Source organism: Zootoca vivipara, chromosome 10 (genome assembly GCF_963506605.1).
Source record: "Zootoca vivipara chromosome 10, rZooViv1.1, whole genome shotgun sequence".
NCBI lineage: Eukaryota > Metazoa > Chordata > Lepidosauria > Squamata > Lacertidae > Zootoca > Zootoca vivipara.
The window spans coordinates 45,418,947-45,438,214 of record NC_083285.1 but is presented as its reverse complement, the minus strand read 5'-3'; the positions used below and the strand labels follow the sequence as shown (position 1 = coordinate 45,438,214).

The 19,268-nt window shown below is 44.3% G+C and overlaps 1 protein-coding gene across 1 annotated transcript in view; it reads right to left on the bottom strand.

The window, feature by feature from the left end:
- The window catches only part of CACNG2 (calcium voltage-gated channel auxiliary subunit gamma 2), a 122,009-nt gene that overhangs the window by 53,602 nt on the left and 49,139 nt on the right, over positions 1-19,268 (bottom strand). The window lies entirely within an intron of this gene.

The following is a 19,268-nucleotide window of genomic DNA, read 5'->3' as shown; positions in this document are numbered from 1 at the left end:
ACACACACTTCTTGCATGTGTGTGTACACACACACACACACACACACACACACACACACACACACACACAACCCAGTGTCATTCTTGAGCTCTCTGATTGCTTTTGGTGATCTGTATCTGTGGCCTGGCCTTTTAAAAAGAGTGCTAGGAATTGTAGCTCTCTGAAGAATAAGTGACAGTTCCCAGGATACTTTGGGGGAAGCCACACGCTTTGCATGCATATTATTATTATTATTATTATTATTATTATTATTCCCAAATTGAAAGTAATTTAAAAATTCTGCCAATCACTTATATGTCTTGTTTATGTGTTTGCAGATTTATTTACCTGTGGATTTTGGAATGATTACATGTAATAAAGAATAAGAAAGGAAGAAAATGGATTCAGGCCTTTGCTGAGGCTACCTCACGGGATTGTCACAATGTCTATCATATTGTGTGCTGAAGAAACATAGCATGTCTGTTACCATGAGGAAAGGTGGAATCGCAATGTCATCAAGAAAAGAGCAGGATTACATTGGCGACGACTGCAAAAGTTTTGTCTAGCCTGTGTTTTGGCTGTTCCCGTTTATTAAGTCTTCAAGTGTGTGTGTGTGTGTGTGTGTGTGTGTGTGTGTGTGTGTGTGTGTGTGTGTGTGTAGGTAAAGCGTATTATGTTAAATTCAGCAAAGTGAATAGTTTTGAGCAGGAAAGTCCATTAAGGCTGCCTGAACAGCACAACAGAATTGGCGCTGGGAGGCAGAATGGAAATAGAAGAAGAGAGTCAGGATTGGAAAGCAGGAGGTGGGGAGACAGAAACTGTGTGGGATTGCAGAATTGCAGGAGCATTTTGGAGAGGGAGGGAAGGCCAAACAGAAGGAGTGTGTGGTGTGTGTGTGTTGAGGAGTGGAGAGGGGGAAGTGTCGAGGCATGCTGAGTTTTGTACAACATGGGACGCGCCAGGAGTTGCAGTCATGATGAAAGAGCTCTGCAGGGCTCTGACTGCGAGGCTAGGAAATCTGAATTTGATAGAGAAGGAGATCAGAAGCCACTGCATGGATTTGGAGAGAGATGATGACTCAAAGTAGGACACCAAGCCAGCAAGATGGCTGCAGCATATTCCAGAGTGCCTCTGGGCTTCTGTGTCCCAGAAGAACGGGGTGGGTTTGCTGATCTTTATTGCTTGATAAAGAACTGTCTCTCTAATCCACAGCCACAGTCTAGGATTCTGCGGCGGATACTTGCTCTTTCAGCGTCATGTGAGACAGGTGGCTGTCACAGGAAGAGGCTCTCTTCAAATAGAGCAGATCTGGACCCATGGCAGAAGCTGCACAGTGAGAGGGCAAAGTTGTTCTGTCTGCCACAAGCCATGAGCACGAGCCAGTGTGGCGCAGTGGTTAAAGTGTCAGGCTAGCACTTGGGAGATGAGAGTTCAAACCTGCACTTGGTTATGATGCTCACTGGGTGAGCTTGAGGCAGTCACTGTCTCCCAACCTAACCTACCTCACAGGGTTGTTGTGAAGATAAAACAGGGACTGGGGAAGCTTCCTGGTATGTCACCTTGAGCTTTCTGGAAGAAAGCCAGAATATAAACACAATCAATCCTTCAATAAAACCACTCTTGCAACCTCTATGGTGCCTTAAATCTTCATCAGGACCAATAGGAGTTCCCTCCCACTCCAGATGCTACATTAGCATAGCAAAGTCAGAAATGTTGGAGTATTTCCAACTGCTGTGGGTGCAAATAGTCACTGTTCTTATACATAATATCTGTGAATGGTACATAATATCATTAGGGCAAGTGGGACATTGCCCTGTTTGCCCATGGCCAACTCCTCTGCCTGCCTGCTTACTCACAAGCAGCCTACCAGTCTCGGGGGCGGGGGGCACCAACCACCTCTGACATCTCTGCTGTCAACTTCCTCCTCCTTTGCCTTAGGGTTGCCCTTGTAGAACTCAACAGGGTGAAGGATGGAGTCAAAACTGGAATGGGTTGGCACTGCCATTCAGTGGCTCTGGCTCCACTTCCTGTTGGTCTCTTAAATAAATGTCACAGGCCTTCTGGACCTCTTGCATTTTGACCCCACTGTATGGGGTCTTTCTCCCAATCTTTGCACTCACCCATATACAGTACATATCTCCTTGTGAACACTTCGTGAATGGGCTGAAGTGCACTTTAGCCCGGGAGAGCTCATCCCAATTAATTGGTCAATCTTTAAGGTCTTAGTTCTTTGTGGTGCCTAAGCATGCTCACTCTACCCATAAGCCATAGCTGCCAAGTTTTCCCTTTTCTCGCGGGGAAGCCTATTCAGCATAAGGGAAAATCCCTTTAAAAAAGGGATAACTTGGCAGCTATGCCCATAAGCAGGCATTGAAAGACAGTATTACTCTTTAACTATCCTGACTGTGAAGACAGAAGAATGATTAATATCAAAGGGTAACAAGCCCATAGAAACTTACGTCTCAGTAAAATGAAAGTTACAGTAGTTGCATTTAGATCTGAGGTGGCTAGATGCAAAAGAGGATGGGGCTCGCTCCTGCATCTTTAACAGCTGTTAAAAACCCTCCTTTTTTCTTTTTTCTTTTGCATCTGGCCACCATACTTGCATCCTACTGAGATCAATGTAAAAAGTTAGCTGAGGCAGCAATCCTGTTTCCAATCACCCAGAAGTTAGCTCCATTGAACTCAGTGGGGCTTAATCCTCTTAGTTAGCCATGTATAGAATTGTGCTGTAGTCCAGTTCATTTCAAAGGGACTTACGTGCAACTAACCTGACGCTGACAATTCAACCCTATACATGCCAGAAGTAAGTCCCCCTGAGTTCAGTGAGTCTTCTTCCGCTTAAGGGTTACAGTCCTAGTCTTCAAGGTACAACAAGACCTCTTTTTGTGTGGTCAGACACAGACTATATATTTTGTATTGACTAGAATTCCCCAGCACTCCACAATTTCACAAAAACTGAAAGTGCACAAATTGTTACGGCAGAATTCGGATTTGGGGAATATCAACAATCGGTCAACAACACCAGCACCACCCTCAGATTTCTAGCTCCCATGGCTGGAAGAGCATGCTCTAAAGCAGGCACCCCCAAACTGCGGCCCTCCAGATGTTTTGGCCTATAACTCTCATGATCCCTAGCTAACAGGACCAGTGGCCAGGGAAGATGGGAATTGTAGTCCAAAACATCTGGGGGGCTGAAGTTTGGGGATGCCTGCTCTAAAGTCTAAACACAGGAAGCAGCTTTAGACTGAATTAAGACCATTAGTCCATCTAGCTCAGTATGGCCTCTAGGCTGACCGACAGTCGCTTCCCATAATTGCAGGCAGAGGCTGTGTACACATGACCATGTACTTTGGCTCCAGTGTGCTTCCACAGCTGGCTTTTGAATCTGGTATACACAGACTACCCATGATGCAGAGCTCACCGTTAGCTTCTTGAGAAATACTTCTGCTGGATATGCTTCCCCTCAACCCAGCTCCGATCTGAAAGGAAAACTTAAGCCACATACACTTTGCAGTTAAGCTGAGGGGTGTACGTTTTAAGCAACCATTGAGCATGAGCAGATGTTGGCTTCATGAACAGGAACTGGTTGCAGGATAAAAATAAAATAGAAAAATCCCTTCCAGTAGCACCTTGGGGACCAACTAAGTTTGTCATTGGTATGAGCTTTCGTGTGCATGCACACTTCTTCAGATACCTTGCAGGAGTTCAGAAATGGGCAATGCACACCAAGTGAGAACCTTCCCATTCTCTGGTGTGCTCAGCAATGTGCAAATGTGATTCGAAAAGCAGCAGAAAACTTGCTGCTTTTTAAAGCCACCAATGTGTACACTGGGTTTCTCCCAGCTGTACCTGGACATGTTAGGGATCAAATCTGGTACCTTGCACTTAAAAAAAAGGCTCTCTGCTCCTGGGTTAGGGGTTCCACCAGGTTCCCCTCACTCCAGTTTCTTCCTGAAAAGGAGTGTGGGCAGTAATCCCCCCCCAGACTTCTCCTTTTCTTATGAAGATAAACATCAAAGTGACTTTAAACCTTTTTCAGATACAGAGATAGAATACATTATGCATTCAGTGCTTGCACACGACACGAACCAACAGCCGCTGGTGAGTCTCTCACCTCGGTGCAGAGAAGGTGATAGTCAGCTGTAGGATGCTCTGGAAGAGTCAGGAGGCTGGCAGAGACCGGATTCAAATGAGATGCAGCAAGAAGGCTGGCTCAAGCAACTGAACTTGATGTTAATTTCTGAGACACAATGGTCTTCGATAGGGAAAGTGCCCCTCTCTCTACATTATTGTACTTCTCACCCACCCTTCACCCCTAGGCCTCCGAGGCAGATTAGCAAAACATAGAAAATGCAACATTAAAACAAATGTAAACAATTTACAATAAGAGGAGTAGGGTGAGTCCTGGTGTATCTTCAATATATGACAGAAGGTACACAGTGTTGGTGCTAAATGCTCCTCAGGGAACTCCACAACTGAGAAGCTGCCGTAGAGCAGCCCTCTCCTGGGACACCATTGGAGCAATTGCAACATACAACATGGGTCATTTATTCTCAGGGTTCACTGGGAAGAAGGAAGAACTGTTAAAGCAATGCCCCATCCATTTAAAGCAGTTTCATACCACTTTAAATAGTCAGGGCTTTCCCCAAAGACTCCTGGGAGCTGCAGTTTGTTCAGGATTGCTGGAGGGCCTCACAGAGCTACAATCTCCAGAGTGTTTTCATAATCCCTCTTCCCGGGGAACTCTGAGCACTGTAGTTCTGTGAGGGGACTAGAGGTCTCCTATCAACTCTCATCACCCTTAACAAACTACAGTTACCAGGATACTTGGGGGGAAGCAAGTGGTATTGAAATATACTCGGAGTCGAGTGTGAATTTCATGCTCTTTATTCAGCTCGTAGTACCAATGAATGAAACTCCCCAAAACATATAGCTATATATACATTATTTACACAATGGACCCCGTGTGATTGACTAATTCTGGGCTGCTCCTGTAGGCCAATCAGGTTGTGGATTCACTTCCTCCAGAAGCCTGATTGGCTGCTCCTGCAGGCCAATCAGGTTAGTGATTCACTTCATCCAGGAGCCTGATTGGCTGCTCCTGCAGGCCAATCAGGTCACTGATTCACTTCCACCTGGAGCTGGATGGGGTGGCTCCTGTGGACCAGACTGCTGCATTCTGGATCCTATTGTTCTAGGATTCAGCTCAGTACATAACAGGTATGATGCTGCTCTAAACATTACAGCGCCTTTTGCTGCTGTTGGTCTCCTCTGGAGTAATGATATGGGAGTCAGTTGTAGGTCATCTAGCCTCCCCTCGGAACTGTGTTTAAGCCAGGCTCCTTGGGGTGCAGCAAGACAAATACCAGAAATTTTATTGTTGGTTAATTTTCATTTTCACGTTGTATTCATGTACTTAACCCTAGATTGCTTTTTTTAAAAAAAATATTGAGTTTATGCTGTGTTCATAAAATAGTTGTTATTTTTGAATTTACTGACGTAGTGTATTTTTGGTATGTTTATAGTAGTGGTTAAGAGCGGTAGACTCGAAATCTGGGGAACCGGGTTCGCGTCTCTGCTCCTCCACATGCAGCTGCTGGGTGACCTTGGGCTAGTCACACTTCTTTGAAGTCTCTCAGCCCCACCCACCTCACAGAGTGTTTGTTGTGGGGGAGGAAGGGAAAGGAGAATGTTAGCCGCTTTGAGACTCCTTCAGGTAGTGATAAAGCAGGATATCAAATCCAAACTCTTCTTCTTCTCTGTTTTGATGTTTGCTGCAATGAGCAGAGCTCATTGTGGAAAAGCAGCATACAGTATAAATAAAACCATTCCATCAGTGCAGATGGGGCCCAGTGCAAGTGAAGATTTCCTAAGCACAGTTTCTCCTCCCTCTCCAGCTGCTTTTTTTCCTGATCCCTTCTGTGCAGCTGATTTCCTCCTCTTTTTAATGCACCTCTTCCCATCTTTGTGGAGCATCTTTATTTCCATTTTGTTTGCAGCTCATTATGCTCATGCATAATTATGATGTCCTGTACCTACCTCTGATGTCTCTTACATACTCAAACTCTCTCCTCTTCCTTTTGTTTTCCCCTTGGGGCTTATCTACATTGTTAGCTGCTACAGCACAAACTTGCAGTGTCAGTTTACAAGGCCTACATATCTACATATTCAGTGCTCCCCCCCAAAAAAAATGTTTAGGGGTACTCTCATTTTCCTACTCACATTGAAATACAGCCCCTCGATGAGGTGAAACTTAGATTCATAAAATGTTTAAGGGTATGCGTCCCCCTGCATACCCCCAGAAAAAAGCACTGCACATGCAGGTGAAACTTGGAAAATTGGAACGTTGTCGAAAAGTGCATTTATTTCAGTAACGCAACTTAAAAGGTGAAACCAATATATGAGATAGATGCATGACATGCAAAGCAACATATGTCAAGACCCTCCAAGTGTCCCTATTTTCCAGGGACAGTCCCCGGATTTACAGAAGCTGTCCCAGTTTCTGGTTTGATCCCAGAATGTCCTGCTTTTCCAGAGGGTGTTCTTATTTTCATCGGAGGGATGTTGGAGGGTATGGAGTTCTGCCACCCCCAAGTAAGGAGATAAGTAACTATACAACCTTTAGAAGACACCTGAAAGCAGCCTTGAATAGGGAAGTTTTTAAATGTTTAATGTTTTATTATGTTTTTGTATGTGTTGGAAGTTGCCCAGAGTGGCTGGGCAACCCAGTCAGATGGGCAGGGTAGAAATAATAAAATTATTACCGGTATTGACAGTATTATTATTATTGTGGAGTAGGACGTCCCTATTTTTATCAGAGAAATGTTGGAGGGTATGCCTTTCCTCGCCTCATGCTTTTGACTTTGTATTCCATGCTATTATTTTTGGGGTTGTTGGTCTGCCCTCTTGCCGCTTCTGGGTACATACTCTGTTGGATTCCATCAAAGGGTTGACCGTGTGCCCTACTCTACAGAGGACAGTTCTCTATTTTAAAGCATCCTGTACTTGAAGGCCTGCTTGGTTTAAGCCCATTCAGAGTTGAACCATAAATATGGAACTCCACTGAACTGTTGTAGTAAGCAACTTCCAACAGGATTTTCAGAAACATTGGGATGGTGACATACTGACGTATCTCGTAATCTCAGTATCTGTTCCTGTTTTCTCTCTCTTTTTTTTTTTAAATATCTGAATATAAATAAACACAACAATATAAAAAGGAGGAGGATAAGTTGCTCATCAATGCAGTTAGCACCTGGTCAGCAGGCATACAGAAAGGGATGTCAGAGAATTCTCACAGAAATGGAAAAGGACGAGAAAATTGCTGCAGTTCGTGTATTTGTCTGTGGTCAGGAATTGAAGAAAATACAGTCAGTATTCGTTCACATCATTGTTTTGTTTTTTTAAGCCCTCAAACAATATGTAATTAATGAACTGTTTTGATGTTTCCTTTTCACTGAAATGAATGTAAGGTATGTAAGTTATGTAACTATTTATGTAACTTGTGTAAATAGTTATGTAGCTTACGTAACTTCTGTTAAACAGCAAACAGCAAGATGAACAAGGTAGCATTTGGCAGAAACTGAACTGTAGTGGAAAGCAAACACTGCTGATGGTGAGAAATATAGGACAGAATGGAAATTCCTGCCTTCTTATATACCTGCTGATAGTCCTCCCTACTGTGATGAGTTGTCTCGTGTTTCTATTTAAGTTATAGTAACCATTTCCAAATTTGCATCTATATGTACAAATTAGCCCATGCAAATTATATACAAATCTGTGTCCTCTTTTGTTGTCTCTGCCCCCCTCTTTTGTTGGTACTGCATTTGCTCTTCTTTGGCAATGCATAAACCACCCTGTCAATCTATGAGAATGCCCTGTACTTACTAAAGCAGTCAGCTCCTAACCTCAAAAGACAAGGGCTCTGGAAAAGCAGAAACAGACCTCAATCTGAATCCCAAGTCCCATGTCATTTAGAGCTCTAAAGGTCAATACCAGCCATTTGAAACATACCAGTAGACAGTGAATGTATTATCAGTGTCATTGTTCTCTGCTGTCAGCAGTCTGCATTAACAATCTGGCCACTAGTCACAGTTTCCAAAAGCTCTTCAAAAACAGCCCCACATTTAAAAATTTTATGAAGAGGAAAAGTAAGTAGTTTATAGATAAGGAAACTGTTAAAGAGGATAGTAAAGGGATGAAAACCGGGAAAGGGGGGAGGTAGGGGAAGCCCACAAAATATGGTTTATTAATGTAAATTTGAAAAAGATTGTTTTTATTATTGTTTTCTGTCTTTTTTCTTTTTTATCATTTTTTCTGAATTTTTTTCTTTTTTTTAGCATAGTTTTTTTCTTTCTGGATAGCTGGGTGGTTGTCTCCCTGCTTTCTGCCCCTGGAGCTCTCTGGTGGCAGGAGGGGACTCTGGGGGGGTGGGGGAGGGGGGACATAAACTCAACTACAAAATGGACCATCTTCAACTGCCCGCCTGCATGGGATTCTCCTGTGGCAGGGGAGGGCCCATGGGAGGGGGGTGGAAAGAAGGTGGAAAATCTGTCTATGTAAGCGTCTTTCTTATATATATCTTTTTTGTAATCTGTAAAACTAATAAAAATTATTTTAAAAAAAACAAAACAAAAACAGCCCCACATAAAATTGTATTACAGTGATATTGCCTGGGTGTTATTATGGCATGGATGACTGTGTCAAAGTCATCTCTCCAAGAAGGCACACAACTGTCACACTAGCCAGAACTGGTGAAAAGCTCTACGTAGGCACTATGAAGACCACCAGCACACTATCGGGTGACACAGAGTAGGCGGAACTGCTCAACACCTCCTTTGCCTCTTTTTTCACCCAAAAGGAAAGCAGTGTCCAACCTAGTGAAAACAGAATAAATGATGTAAGGAGGGAACTGCAGCCCGAGGCAATAAGGAGGTGGGGAGAGATCAAATATGCCCAGGGACAGCACCGTCCCTTAATTAAAAGCTGGGGCAGGCTAAGTCTGAAAGGGGTCATCTTCATCACACCAAAGGAGGTTTCTTCATCACATCACAGTTCCTATCTCTGTGTTGGAAACCCTTCATGCAATGAAGACAGTTCCTTCAGACTCAACTGATTGTGTATGGGTTTTTGCAGCATTGCTGTTACACAGGGAGCAGAGCTCTTTATACATTCTCAAAGGTCCCGTCATTGCCTGGATTGAGATTCAGTTCATGACCTCTCATCCAGCCCATTGCTGACTGCTCCAAGTACCTGTTAAGGACATCCACAATGAAGCTGTCCTCTTCATTTCCAAATTGCACTGCTCTAATTTTAAGAATACCAGGAATAAGGAAGATTTCGTCTCCTTCAGGGCTTCTCGTTTTTATGATGTATTCAGTGGGACAGTGAGCTTCTTTCTGGTAGTTAAGACTGGAAGAGACCAGAGCAGCCTCATTTCTTCTTACTTCAGCTGTTTTAAAACTAACAACTGCCCTGTCTGTTGTGCTCATAGAATCATAGAGTTGGAAGAGACCATAAGGGCCATCCAGTCCAACCCCCTACCAAGCAAGAAACACAATCAAAGCATTCCTGACAGATGGCTGTCAAGCGTCTGCTTAAAGACCTCCAAAGAAGGAGACTCCACCACACTTCTTGGCAGCAAATTCCACTGTCGAACAGCTCTTACTGTCAGGAAGTTCTTCCTAATGTTTAGGTGGAATCTTCTTTCTTGTAGCTTGAATCCATTGCTCCATGTCCAGTTCTCTGGAGCAGCAGAAAACAAACTTCCACCCTCTTCTATATGACATCCTTTTATATATTTGAACATGGATATCATATCACCCCTTAACCTTCTCTTCTCCATATAAGCACATTGCCGTACACACATGTGCACATGCCTAGTATTCACTTTGCAAGTTAATGCTGTGTACAACAGCATATAATTAAGTCTGATGGAACACACTGTTGAAAATGCAATAGGTGGCAGAAGGAGTACATGGATTTCATTGCACACCCAGCCTACCCACCTACTTTCCCTGTGCTATTCTGGGTCAATTACACATGTCCCTTGCAGATGCCCAAACTGCCTCTTCTTTTCTTATCTGTAGCTATGTCTCAGTTCTGTGGCCCTCCAGTCCATCTTTCATCACCCCTGTTCATGGGCCACCATGAGATGCTATAGCATCCAATAACACCTGGAAGGCCACAGCATCCCTATCAAATCTTGCTGAAGCAATACAGATTGGATTCAATATTCCAGCCAGTATACACCACACTAAGGGGACAGAAAATTGCCAGAAATGCTATCCTTTAAAACCGATACAAATTATTTCCTTCCTCAGCAGCTGTATTCTTCAGTGTACAAAAAGATCAGCATATAAAAGAGAGAGGGAGGAAAGGGAAGAAAACCAGAGAGTGATTATCCAGATTGTTCAGGCCCTAGAATGTCAACCCAAGGTTATTAAAAATCAAGGAGCTGGTTGTACCTCAATTAAACATCCTCATGTTCATAGCTGTATGGGAGTTTTGTCTTTGATGCAATTCTCTCACACTTTTTTTTAACATTATTGAACATTCTGAAATGGCATAGAAGCCATCCTTCACTAATCTCCATGTGAGCAACTGTTTATAGTCAAGACATAGCAAGTAGCCTTGCTTCAGGACAACTCTCTTTTTACTCCTCCTATGCACATGCAAACCAATGGGGCTTACAAGGAGATTTCCAGGCACCATTTTGGATTTAGGAACCTTTAAGGGCCATTCAGTTGTAGTCAAATGGATTAATGTCATTGATAACAACAAAATGACCTATTTTCTCATAAACTGGTTATTGGTTTGCTTTTGTCTTGTTCCAATGGGTAGGATTTATAATAACCAGAAAAGGGAGTGCTATTTTGTAAATGCAAAGAAATAAAACAGCATCATAATTGCCCCATACAAACATAATCTCTCAAACACCCACGCACACCCACCCTTCTCCATATTGCAGACTGATTGTGGTGGTGTGGGAATGGGATCATTTTACCTCTGTGTTTAGGGTGGCCATATGCCCTACTTTAAAAAGGACAACCCTCTATTTTAAGGTGTCACCTGTTTTAAGGGCTGCCTGGTCCAAGTCCAGATTAAATATAAAAAAAGGGAGAGAGCAGAAGCCTTGAAGTTGCCCATCAACAACAGTTAGCACCAGAACAGCAGATGGAGCAGGTCATTTGGTCATAATCTTCCCCACAATGGTAAGATGCCTTGAACACCTATTTAAGTTATAGCTTTTGACCCATGCTGTGAATGTTCACTCTGCTAGCAAAATCTCTTTGCCTCTCCCAGCACTGAAATACGAAATGTGATTCACATTTTCAGACTTGAGATGGAATCCATCTCTGTCTATAGTCGGGGTGCCTAACCTGTGGCCCTCCAGATGTTGTTGGACTCCAACTCCCGTCAGTGTGACCCATGGCCAGAGGTGATGGGCCAGTAGCTTAAGAATTACACCTCTACTACAGCCCATGCCAGGTTGCTCAACCATTGCTACCCTGTCTTTTCTTTTAGTAGATCAAGATGATCAGGTGACAGAAAAAACGGCAAGGTTTTAAGCAAGGGCAATTAGAATAACATCTATTATTTGATTATTGATGTAAACCTCCAAAATGTATTTTGTATAGTTAATGCTTCTTCAGTACATTTTATTTTATTTTATTGCTATGGTTGGTGGCTGATGCAAATAAAGATTCTTCTGATTCTGATGGGCCAGTAGCTTAAGAACAACTGGTGGGCCATTGCTTAACTCCCCTCATCTATACTTAGAAGCAATATAGAGACCCAATACAGCCATGATTAAGTCCCTTTCGAAGTTGCACATAATCCTACATATGTCTACTTAGAAGTAAGCCCCACTGAATTCAAGGTAAGTGTGTATGGAATTGCAGCAAGTGATGACTACATTTAGCCGGATTGGGGTGAGAATTTATATTTGAGATCATAAATACATTTGATACAATTTGTCCTTCTCTCTCTCTGTCTCGCTCAAACACATTATGTTAAAATGCCATTATGTCGGTCTGCAAAACCAGAACATTCAAATGTTCACAACTGCTGGATTTACAATTGCTCATCAAAGCTTTATTCTGTGCATCCGGCAAACTTAATGAGGCAGGAGGCCGGTGGACGGTATGTGATGGTTTTTGTTAGATTGTATCATAATGAATATGCACCACTGGGCAGAATTAAAGCTGCAGCCGCACAAACCTAGCAATCGCTAACTTTCATCTGCTGCTGTTTGCAATGCAAATAATGAGCTTTGGATGTGTACTGTTTGTCCTCCTATTCACAAGACTCCGTTCCTCAGAAAGCTCCGGCTTACAAGGGCTCCTCAAAAAGCCCGCTGCAGGAAAGGACAGCTGAGCAGATCAAGAAAGCAAGAAGCCAACCAGAGAACGTGGCTCTGGCACTTTGTGTGAAATACAGAACTATGACCGTGGCGACTGCACCCAAAGTTCAACCTGTCCCAGGTGAGGAAGCAGCTCATTGACCGAGAAGCTTCTGCTTTAGTGGTGCTCCATGAAGCAGGAGTCACAGCCTGAACCGCTAGGCATCTATCTGGATGAAATATTTATTGTATATCATTACACCCTCGTGTTCCTCGATTGTCTCATTGGCCGGCTACACCATATGACCTCCAATAGTTTGCACTTCGGGTGTTGCTCTCCTGAGCAGCCAATAGGCTGTTGAACTATTGACCACAGCTTCAGTTCAGAGAGTCGAATCTTTTCGAACCGCAACCGTACCCAAAACTGCTGCGTGTGATCGTTCCGCTGCTGTATCACAGGTAGGTCAAAAGGAACTTTTGATCTCGGGCACCTCAAGGAATTTGGTGTGTAAACCTCAAGCCAGCCAAGTAGAAGCTTTGAAGCATTCTAAAAGACACTTTCTCTATCGTGTCGTTTCCCCCTGACTGAGCTGCCTGAGTACAGCTGCTGTTTTGCCTGCACTATCCTGCTAGGGAAATTGGATGCAGCTATGCATTGCATGATGGGACTATTGTCTAATGCAGTGCAAAGAGCCAAACAGATCTGATTGCATAAAGATCTTTCTCTCAGTAACCATCAGGGACCTACATTCTGAGGCAGGAATCTGAAATCTTTCACTTGCCTGAGAGGACCCTGCTTTTCCATGGCAATCCCCAATATGCTACAGCACAGAGACCTTGCCAACCTGATCGCTAAGATATTTTCTTGCTTCCGGGAAAGCAAGGGATTGACTGGCATTTATACCCAACTCCAGCAAGCTACATGGACATACTTTATGAAGCAATTTCGCCCACCCGAAATCAAACAACACCGGCCTACTTCACGATGGGCTTTTGAAACCAGAGGCAGATTATTTCTTTACCATGGCTGCTTGTATTTTCTTTTACACATTTGTAGCACACCCTTCCATTGTGCTTCCTTCCAAGGCTGCTAACAAAACCGCTGTTCTTTTTTATTTAAAAGAACAACCAAGGCAGAAAGGTAAAGCAGCATAAAACAAACACAAAACGGGATACGAAGGCAGCATAAACACATCACAGGAGGGAAATGTTTTAATAAAAAGCCCGGGGAAAGAAAACAAAAAGGCATTCTCCTGGTGCCAAAAGGAGCAGGAGCCAGGCAGGCCTCCCAGGAGAGAGCATTGCCAAGAGAGGGTGTGCCACAAACAAGGTGCCCCCACTCTGGGCAAGTGGCACATGCCTCCTCTCAGATAGCAAACACACTCAGAGGGGGACCTCCAGATTTTGGCCCAATAAACATTCCTCTAGTTCCAAAGGCATGTAGAGAGGTGGCCATAAGTGTGGCAGAAGTGCTTCACGCTGAGGGACCTGCAACAAAATGTTGCAGTGTGGGGTGCTGCAGTTCAGGGTCCTAGACATTCCACTCCCCCCAGCTGTCTGCTCCACCCCTGAACCCACACCATACTTTCAAAGCACATTGCTTCCTCTAAGGAACCCCAGGAAATGTGGTGTGTTAAGGGTGCTGGGAATTGCAAGGGGTACACTACAGCTCTGAGGATTCTTTTGGGGGGGGGGAGCCATGTGCTTTAAACTGATGTGGATATGACCTCCGCTAGCATCCCATGCCCCCACTGACAGTGCTCAGTTCTTACTGGGATTCTTTTGCAGGGGGTTGTTTTGGGGTCCTCCTTGTTATGTATTCAGTGGTCTGTGTTTGCCTGAACTTGAGTCTGGACTAAGGATTCTGAGCTCCTGTGTTCTGATTCGATACATGGTGTCCAATCACAGAACACTTCAGGATTTGGGCCTCTGCCATTGGCCCTTGCACTCTGAATCATGATTTGCAGCTTGGAAGTTTAGACAGCCAATCATGTTGGGAGTGGGAGTGGCCCAGGCCTTCAGAAATGTATAAAAGCAGTTGCTTTGCCCCTGTTGTCCAGTTCTGTTAGTTCAATAAAGGTTCTTGCTGTTATCACTGTGTCTTGCACCTTGGGAACCCACCTACACTTCACTCCCCACCCAGGGATATTTCGCTTTCAAAAAGGTGTCGTTTTAGGCACCTGAAGGTTCCTCCAAGCCCACTGACCCCTCCCACTAGTGTGTGTGTGGTGCCAGCTTAGCTACATAAGCAGCAACACTCACAACCTGAACTTCGGAAATAGAGGGATTGGTTGCAATCCCACAGTGCTCCATCGCTGCCTTTCACCAACCACGTTTTCCTGCATATTTTCCTTTCTGCATGATGGATACCATGTTCTGGTCCAATGCCAGAACCTGCAGGGAAATCAGCGAGGCTGGCAGCCCACAGAAAACTCTGAGTGGGCAACTTGCTCCAAGGAAGGTTGGGAGAAAGCGGAAGCCTTTCATGTCTCTGTCTCCAGACTGCCCCCTCCAGGCTCCACCCCCTTGAGAGAACTTCAGCTCTCTGGCCCAAAGACAAGCAATCCTCCTTCGTTCCATAGCTTCCCTCTTGGTGCACCCCTGGTGCTGCCCGTAGGAGCCAACTCCTAGGGGGCAAGGTCCCTTCAGCCCCCCTACCGATAAAATATTTGAGCCATGGGCATTGCCATCAAAATGGGGTGTGCTTTTTCTTGTGGTGGATTATGAGAGGTGGGGCTTACTTGGTCCCCCCCAATATTTTATTCAACAAAAATACACAGCATTCAAGTTGGCACCCCCGTTCCTACCAGACTGGTGGTGTGCAGGAGAAGACATCTAGGTCTCCAGATTCAGTGGTGACCATCAGGGCCCGGGTCTTGGTGCTCTGGTAGGTCCCTCTGGTAGGTCCCTCTGGGAGTTCTTGACCAACTACCTCGATTGCAATGGTCTCCCTGTTTTCCACAATCAGCTCTGAGCCTTGACCCAGAGGCGGCTCGCCATCTGGTGCCCCTTCAGCCTCCATGCCCAGCTCAGTGCTGGATACAGGGGCCATGAGAGCGTAGCTATGAATCCATCTCATTATTATTATTGTTTTTCAACATTTAAAGGAGGAGATAATTCTCAGTCCCGATCGCTTCTGATGGAAATCCGTCAGGAGTGTCTTTGGATAGGATATGTCCTTACTTTGTCAAAGGGTAGGAGAGTTGGGGGAAGTGTGGTGAAAGTCTATGGCATGGCAAGCGCATGTCTCGAGGCAGTGATTCAGCATATTTGTTCATTGCTGCAGTATGCTAATCTCGACAAAAATTCAAATGAAGTGCCTACTCCGGCCGGCTAGCTAGCTACATATGCACAGCATATTCAGGGCTTGGTCTAGCACTTGCAATCTTCCCGTCATGGATCAGCACATACAAGCACGGCACGGCTGAGGAATCAGGGTGACTTTCAAGGTCTGATAACTCACGAATCACCAGGATTAAAAACTGAACAATGCTTATGCTGTGTGTCACTGGAAATTTAAGGATCTCTGCCTTCCAGAAATATATAGCCTGCACTTCTCCTCCTAACAGGGCACATTATTTAGGGCTGCAACATTCTGGCCACAGACTTCTTTCCTTTGCTGTTTTCGCAGTTTCCTCGGGATCACAGTCGCTGGGAAAGAGCAGTCTAACACAAATAGGTCTGGAGTGATGTCGAAATATACATCACGAGAGCAACAGCAAGACGGAAAAATAAATAGGAAAACAAGAGTACCTTCAGATATGCCAGAAGATAAAAGAATTGGGCCCTCTTAAAATAAAAAAGATGACCATTTTGCACAAAACCAGACTATTAAATATGAGGAGGGCAAGATAAACCTGCAACTATGTGTGGTCATGGAACATAAAACGACATGGGACATGCAGTTTCATTATATTCTGCCACGTTTTTCATCTCCAAACAGCTACTGAGGCTGCAATTTCATGTGACAGACTGTGTTGTGTGTGTGTGTGTGTGTGTGTGTGTGTGTGTGTGTGAGAGAGAGAGAGAGAGAGAGAGAGAGAGAGAGAGAGAGAGAGACAGTAACTCTTTCCTATCACATATTGCTGCCTTCACCCCTGCAATGGAAAAGATATCCATGCACACCCATACATCTAAATCACACAACTTCCCCCAAAGAATCATGGGAATTATAGTTTTTTAAAGGTGCCTGGAATTGTAGCTCTGTGAGGAGTGAACTACAGTTCCCAGAATTCTTGAGGGGAAGTTATGTGTTTTAAATGTACAGTGTGTACACAGTTACAGGTAGGTAGCCGTGTCGGTCTGACGTAGTTGAAACAAATTTTTTTTAATAAATCCTTCCAGCAGCACCTTGGAGACCAACTATTTCTGTCATTGGTATGAGCTTTCGTGTGCATGCACACTTCTCCAGATACACAGCCATAGATAGCCATAGAGGTGATGAGTTTTAGCAGAAAAGCAGCATGAGGGAAATGGGGCAATGACCCTCCCATACACACCAAATTAGTCTTTCACCTCACATGTTTTATACCCACTTTCATGTATAAAGCCCTAAATGATGTAACATTTCCTCATAGGGCAGTTGCTCCAGTCCTTTGATTATTTTGGCTGCCCTTTTCTAAATTATCCAGCTCTGTTATATCCTTTCTGAGGTGAGGAAATAAGTCCCCAAGCATCTCTGTCTGGCCCTTGGGACTTTCCTAAGGCCACCCCTTTCCCTAATCACACCTCCTCTCTCCTAACTACCTTACTGGCCTAGCAGCCTTCATAGGGGGATCGCTCTAGAAACTAGAGCATTTCAGTTGCTTTCACACTGCACGTTTCCCGGAAGAACAATATCCTTTTTGAGATGAAGCACCACACTTTCCTATATGATCTGTGAAAAGCACAAGGCCAAAGTGTGTCACTGTTTTGTTAAGTGCCTCACCATGGTGCCTGCATATGGAAGCAGTGAGTAAGGGAGAAATTAGACACATTGAATCTGTGTATTGTTTTAATCGGAACACCCCACAACACAACAACTGGAGAATCAGCCTCTCCAAGCTGTGTCCTTAAAACTGTTATTTAGGGCTCATCCATACTTCTGCTTGGTTCATGACTTCTAGGCACGGGTCTCTGAGAGGTCTTGTTTTTGTCCTGTCAGTTTCCCCAGAAAACCCACTCTTTACCGCTGAATGTCAATCGGGTTATCTGCAGATTGACCTGTGGTATTTTTTCTAGAAAAAGAGGTGCTGGAACTCAGAGGTGGAGCTAGCTCCTCTGGCACCCGGAGTGGCACACATGCTAGCTGCCTGCAGGGGCAGGGCTAGCTGCCCACGGGGACACGATGCCACAAGCATCCCAGGGGGTGCATTGCGTTGCGCGTCAGGGTGTGTGTGCCATGAGCAGCACACATCCCGAGGTGTGTGTGTGCCGCAAGCATCAAGCGTCCCGGGGTGGGGTGGGGTGGGGGTGGCACGGCGATGTCACGCCCCTCAGAGATGACACCCGGGTCGGACCACACCCACCGCACCCACCTTTCTCTACCACTGCTGGAACTCAAAATGAACACCTCTCTTGTTCTCTTATAATGGCAATGGTGTCCACCTGAGAGGTGCCGGAACTGAGTTCCAGTTGAGAAAAAGCCCTAAGATTCACGTTTGTTCCAATTCAGCAGGGAAAGCAGTGGGGAAATCTTTCACAGTGGTGCCTGGAGATCACAGACCAAACAGAAGAAATGGTGAAACAAAGTGTGAATGAGCCCTTAATGTGTAGCTGATTGCGTACCATGCAAGCAGACTGTTCTTCCAATTCATAGTTAATCGTAGGTTACCACTGTGTGGGTTACAATCATTACATGCTAGTAGACAGTTAGGATATTCATTAGAAAGAGACTTCTTATCAATCCTTGTTCTGTTGGGGCGGTATTTGCATTAACAGCTGCTAATGTGCATTTTGCCCCAAGTGAAGCGAACTGCATGTTAAAATATGTTCATAGGAATTCAGCCTCGGAGATCTATTAATCTGCTTGAGCACCCTCAGCCAGCAATAAATCCTAGATCAGCTAAGTCTACCTATTTAGGCGGCAAACTGTACTCTATTATACTTTATAATTCATGCTCTTAGTATGGATTTTGAATTTCGTCTACTGCCTTTGCTTCAGATGGTTCTGCAAAGTATATATTTCTTGAGTTCTTCCTCACCACATTTGAAGATGAGATAAAAACTTTCCGCAAGACCTGGGCACCGAGATCAAACCAGTTGTATCAGGCCAGAAAGCACACTTTCAAGAGTCAGGCTGTCAATACCGGAGCTGCTTTCAAGAGTTTGGTTTTCGTGCTGGTTAATGCAAGTTTAATGAGACCTAAACTGCTATATAAAACCACAATCCCTTGACCAACTTCATTCCTTATTAGGTCTTCATTTTGAAGAGCTAAAACAGAAATTCTAGATATGAGTTTCATTTCTGTAATTAAGTCATAAAGGCACACCAAAATATGCTTAGGCATCCAAAGGTGAAATGGATATAAAAATGTAGATGATTGACAGTGCAATCCTATATACGTGTATTCAGAAGGAAATCCCATAAACGTCAGTGGGACTTACTCTCATGTAAGTAGGTCCAGTCTAAGCTATTGCTTTTCTCACTAGTTACAGGACTGGGAAAGGAGAAATGAACAAAGTCCAAGCATCATTTTATAGAACATGATGAGGGCAACCCAAGGACATAATGGCACGGGACAAATAAAACTCTAGGCTTGATCTGAAATTGAGGGGCACACCTCCATATAATTGGTGCTCTAGAATATGATACCCTCTGCTGGGTTTCAAAGCATAGAAAATCAGGAATCTAATAGGATTTCACAAAAAGAATTAACAAGGCTTCTATAGCAAAGTCTTCAACCATCGTTTATAATTAAAAGAAACCTGAACCCTTTAGCTCCCAAGAACCATAAATATCTTATA